Source organism: Oncorhynchus kisutch, unplaced genomic scaffold (assembly GCF_002021735.2).
Source record: "Oncorhynchus kisutch isolate 150728-3 unplaced genomic scaffold, Okis_V2 scaffold3238, whole genome shotgun sequence".
In the NCBI taxonomy this organism is placed as follows: Eukaryota; Metazoa; Chordata; class Actinopteri; order Salmoniformes; family Salmonidae; genus Oncorhynchus; species Oncorhynchus kisutch.
The window spans coordinates 318,773-324,772 of record NW_022265183.1 but is presented as its reverse complement, the minus strand read 5'-3'; the positions used below and the strand labels follow the sequence as shown (position 1 = coordinate 324,772).

Sequence of the window (6,000 nt, the reverse complement as noted above, 5' to 3'; positions counted from 1 at the left end):
ATTGTACGCAGCAATCACGTGCCTAGGAACCAGATTTATGCTGTTAACACTGATGCGGGTTTGCCCTAGGAGGAAGTCCACCATGTGCAGCTCACCCTGCACTAACATAAATAACATGAGAATGTCTACTTCTGATAAGTTTCCCAGTAAAGCAATGAAAACAAGCAAGCATCACAGAAAAGTGCTCAAAAATAGCCCACGTTAACATACGTAGCTTTAAGAAACAAGGTTCATGAAATTAATAACTTGCTAGTAACAGATGACATTCATATTCTGACTATATCTGAAACTCTACTTAGACAATACCTTTAATGATACAGTGGTAGCAATACATGGTTATAACATTTACTAGAAAAGACAGGAATTCCAATGGTGGAGGTGTGGCTGTTTATATCCAAAACCGCATTCCTGTAAAGCTTAGAGAGGATCTCATGTTAAATACTGTTGATGTAATAATGGCTACAGGTTCATCTGTCTCACCTAAAGCCCATTCTGGTGGGAAGCTGCTATAGACCACCAAGTGCTAACAGTCACTATCTGGATAATGTGTGTGAAATGCTTGATAATGTATCTGATATCAACTGAGAGGTATATTTTCTGGGTAATTTTAAATATTGACTGGCTCTCATCAAGCTGCCCACACACAGTACCAATCAAAAATTTGGACACGCCTACACATTCCAGGGTTTTTCTTATTTTTTAAACTATTTTCTACATTGTAGAATAATAGTGAAGACATCAAAACTATGAAATAACACATATGGAATCATGTAGTAACCAAAAATAGTGTTTTAAAAATTTAGAATATATTTGAGATTCTTCAAAATAGCCACCCTTTGCCTTGATGACAGCTTTGCACCACTCTTGGCATTCTCTCAACTTAGGAAAACCAGTTCCAAAGGCTGGGCCTAATATAGTGTATAAGAGGTCATACAATATGTTTTGTAGTGATTCCCATGTTGTTGATGTAAAAATGTTGATGTAAAGAATATTTGTTGGCCCGTGGTGTGTAATGAGAAGCAACCCAGACGTTGCACTTGACGTTGCACATTTACACAATTGCTTATCCCAGTTACTAATAGGCACACACCCGTTAAGAACATGACTTCTAAAAAAAAAAAACTGTTAAAATCCCCTGTGGATTGATGAGGAATTGAAAAATAGTATGGTTTGAGAGGGATGAGGCAAAAGGAATGGCAAATAAGTCTGGCTGCACAACCGATTGGCAAACGTACCGCAAGATGAGAAATCATGTGACCAAACTGAATAAAAAAGAAGAAGAAACTATGAAACAAAGGTCAATTACATAAATAACAACAATAAAAAGCTTTGGAGCTCCTTCAATGACATTTTGGGAAATAAGGCAAACTCAGCTCCGTCATTCATTGACATTTTGGGAAATAAGGCAAACTCAGCTCCGTCATTCATTGACATTTTGGGAAATAAGGCAAACTCAGCTCCGTCATTCATTGACATTTTGGGAAATAAGGCAAACTCAGCTCCGTCATTCATTGACATTTTGGGAAATAAGGCAAACTCAGCTCCGTCATTCATTGACATTTTGGGAAATAAGGCAAACTCAGCTCCGTCATTCATTGACATTTTGGGAAATAAGGCAAACTCAGCTCCGTCATTCATTGAATCAGATTCATTATAAAACTCACTGATATTGCCAAACTACCTCAAGGATTTTTTTTAAATTGGCAAGATAAGCAAACTTAGGCATGATGACACGCCAGCAACAAACGCTGACACGACACATCGATTGTATATCTGACCATATTATGACAGACAAGAAGTGTACTTTTGAGTTCTGTTTTAAAGTCAGTGTGGAAGAGGTGAACAAAGTATTGACAATAAGGACAAGCCAGACCCTCGGTCTGACAATCTGGATGGAAAATGACTGAGGATAATCGCGGACGATATTGATTTATTCCCATTTGTCACATCTTCAATTTAAGCCTACTAGAAAGTGTGTGACCTCTCAGGCCTGAAGGGAAGCTAAAGTCATTCCACTACCTAAGAATAGTAAAGCACCTTTTACTGGCTCAAATAGCTGACCAATCAGCCTGTTACCAATTGTGTTTGACCAGATAAACTCATCAAAAAAACTGAGACATAAACTGAACAAGTTCCACAGACATGTGACTAACAGAAATGGAATAATGTGTCCCTGAACAAAGGGGGGGGGGGGGTCAAAATCAAAAGTAACAGTCAGTATCTGGTGTGGCCACCAGCTGCATTAAGTACTGCAGTGCATCTTCTCCTCATGGACTGCAACAGATTTGCCAGTTCTTGCTGTGAGATGTTACCCAACTTCCCAGATGTGCTCAATCGGATTGAGATCCGGGCTCTTCGCTGGCCATGGCAGAACACTGACTTTCCTGTCTTGCAGGAAATCATGCACAGAACGAGCAGTATGGCTGGTGGCATTGTCATGCTGGAGGGTCATGTCAGGATGAGCCTGCAGGAAGGGTACCACATGAGGGAGGAGGATGTCTTCCCTTTAACACACAGAGTTGAGATTGCCTGCAATGACAACAAGCTCAGTCCGATGATGCAGTGACACACCGCCCCAGACCATGCGGACCTTCCCCCTCCAAATCCATCCCGCTCCAGAGTACAGGCCTCGGTGTAACGCTCATTCCTTTGACAATAAACGCGAATCCCACCATCTCCCCTGGTGAGACAAAACCGTGGCTCGTCAGTGAAGAGCACTTTTTGCCAGTCCTGTCTGGTCCAGCGACGGTGGGTTTGTGCCCATAGGCGACATTGTTGCCGGTGATGTCTGGTGAGGACCTGCCTTACAACAGGCCTACAAGCCCTCAGTCCAGCCTCTCTCAGCCTATTGCAGACAGTCTGAGCACTGATGGAGGGATTGTGCATTCCTGGTGTATCTCGGGCAGTTGTTGTTGCCATCCTGTACCTGTCCCGCAGGTGTGATGTTCAAATGTACCGATCCTGTGCAGGTGTTGTTACACGTGGTCTGCCACTGCGAGGACGATCAGCTGTCCGTCCTGTCTCCCTGTAGCGCCGTCTTAGGCATCTCACAGTATGGGCATTGCAATTTATTGCCCTGGCCACATCTGCAGTTCTCACGCCTTCTTGCAGCATGCCTAAGGCACATTCACGCAGATGAGCATCTTTTTTTTTTTTCAGAGTCAGTACAAAGGCCTCTTTAGTGTCCTAAGTTTTTATAACTCTGACCTTAATTGCCTACCGTCTGTAAGCTGTTAGTGTCTTAACGACCGTTCCACAGGTGCATGTTCATTAATTGTTTATGGTTCATTGAACAAGCATGGGGAAACCGTGTTTAAACCCTTTACAATGAAGATCTGTGAAGTTATTTACATTTTTACGAATTATCTTTGAAAGACAGGGTCCTGAAAAATGGGGCGTTTCTTTTTTTGCTGAGTTTACAATGCTATTTCACAGTAAACAAACTGACAACAGACTTTCAGCACACTTACAGGGAAGGACACTCAACAAGCACAGCACTTAACACAAATGACTGATGATTGGCTAAGAGAATTTTTTTTTTTTTTTAAGATTGTGGGGGGCTTTCTTGTTAGACTTCATTGCCACTTTTGACATTATCAATCATAGTCTGCTGCTGGAAATGTGTTATGGCTTTACACCCCCTGCTATATTGTGGATAAAGAGTTACCTGTCTAACAGAACACAGAGGGTGTTCTTTAATGGAAGCCTCTCAAATATAATCCAGGTAGAATCAGGAATTCCCCAGGGCAGCTGTCTAGGCCCCTTGCTTTTTTCAATCTTTACTGATGACATGCCACTGGCTTTAAGTAAAGCCAGAAGTTTCGTTGTATGCGGATGACTCAACACTAGACAAGTCAGCTACGACAGCGACTGAAATGACTGCAACACTTAACAAACACCTGCAGATAGTTTCAGAATGAATGTCAAGAAATAAGCTAGTCCTAAATATCTATAAACTAAAAGCAATGTATTTGGGACAAATCGTTCACTAAACCCCAAACCTCAACTAAATCTTGTAATGAATAATGTGGAAATGTACCAAGTAGAGGTGACTAAACTGCTTGATGTAACACTGAAATATAAACTGTCATGGTCAAAACATACTGATACAACAGTAGCTAAGATGGGGAGAAGTCTGTCCATAATAAAGTGCTGCTCTACCTTCTCAACAACACTATCAACAAGGCAGGTCCTACAGGCCCTAGTTTCTACCTTCTTAACAACACTATCAACAAGGCAGGTCCTACAGGCCCTAGTGTCTACCTTCTTAACAACACTATCAACAAGGCAGGTCCTAGAGGCCCTAGTTTCTACCTTCTTAACAACACTATTAACAAGGCAGGTCCTACAGGCCCTAGTTTCTGCCTTTCTTAACAACACTATAAACAAGGAAGGTCCTACAGGCCCTAGTTTCTACCTTCTTAAACAACACTATCAACAAGGCAGGTCCTACAGGCCCTAGTTTCTACCTTCTTAACAGCAATATCAACAAGGCAGGTCCTACAGGCCCTAGTTTCTACCTTCTTAAACAACACTATCAACAAGGCAAGTCCTACAGGTCCTAGTTTCTACCTTCTTAACAGCACTATCAACAAGGCAGGTCCTACTGGCCCTGTTTCTACCTTCTTAACAACACTATCAACAAGGCAGGTCCTACAGGCCCTAGTTTCTACCTTCTTAAACAACACTATCAACAAGGCAGGTCCTACAGGTCCTAGTTTCTACCTTCTTAACAGCACTATCAACAAGGCAGGTCCTACAGGCCCTAGTTTCTACCTTCTTAACAACACTATCAACAGGGCAGGTCCTAGTTTCTACCTTCTTAACAACACTATCAACACGGCAGGTCCTACAGGTCCTAGTTTCTACCTTCTTAACAGCACTATCAACAAGGCAGGTCCTACAGGCCCTAGTTTCTACCTTCTTAACAACACTATCAACAAGGCAGGTCCTACTGGCCCTGTTTCTACCTTCTTAACAACACTATCAACAAGGCAGGTCCTACAGGCCCTAGTTTCTGCCTTCTTAAACAACACTATCAACAAGGCAGGTCCTACAGGTCCTAGTTTCTACCTTCTTAACAACACTATCAACAAGGCAGGTCCTACAGGCTCTAGTTTCTACCTTCTTAACAACACTATCAACAAGGCAGGTCCTACAGGCTCTAGTTTCTACCTTCTTAACAACACTATCAACAAGGCAGGTCCTACAGGCCCTAGTTTTGTCGCACCTGGACTAATGTTCAGTCGTGTGGTCAGGTGCCACAAAAAAAAGGATTTAGGAAAATTGCAATTGTCTCAGAACAGGGCAGTACGGCTGGCCCTTAGATGTACACAGAGAGCTAACATTAATAATATGCATGTCAATCTCTCCTGGCACAAAGTGGAGGAGAGATTGGCTTCATCACTACTTGTATTTATGAGAGGTGTTGACGTGTTGAAAGCACCGAGTTGTCTGTTTAAACAACTAGAACACACAGCTCAGACACCCCATCCATACCCCACAAAACATTACACCAGAGGTCTCTTCACAGTCCCCAAAGTCCAGAACAGACTATGGGGAGGCGCACAGTACTACATAGAGCCATGACTACATGGAACTCTATTCCACAGTACTACATAGAGCCATGACTACATGGAACTCTATTCCACAGTACTACCTAGAGCCATGACTACGTGGAACTCTATTCCACAGTACTACATAGAGCCATGACTACATGGAACTCTATTCCACAGTACTACATAGAGCCATGACTACATGGAACTCTATTCCACAGTACTACATAGAGCCATGACTACATGGAACTCTATTCCACAGAACTACATAGAGCCATGACTACATGGAACTCTATTCCACAGTACTACATAGAGCCATGACTACATGGAACTCTATTCCACAGAACTACATAGAGCCATGACTACATGGAACTCTATTCCACAGTACTACATAGAGCCATGACTACATGGAACTCTATTCCACAGAACTACATAGAGACATGAC

At 42.4% G+C, this 6,000-nt stretch overlaps 1 protein-coding gene across 1 annotated transcript in view; it reads right to left on the bottom strand.

The window, feature by feature from the left end:
* The window catches only part of LOC109887102 (MHC class II transactivator), a 75,445-nt gene that overhangs the window by 58,000 nt on the left and 11,445 nt on the right, over window positions 1–6,000 (bottom strand). The window lies entirely within an intron of this gene.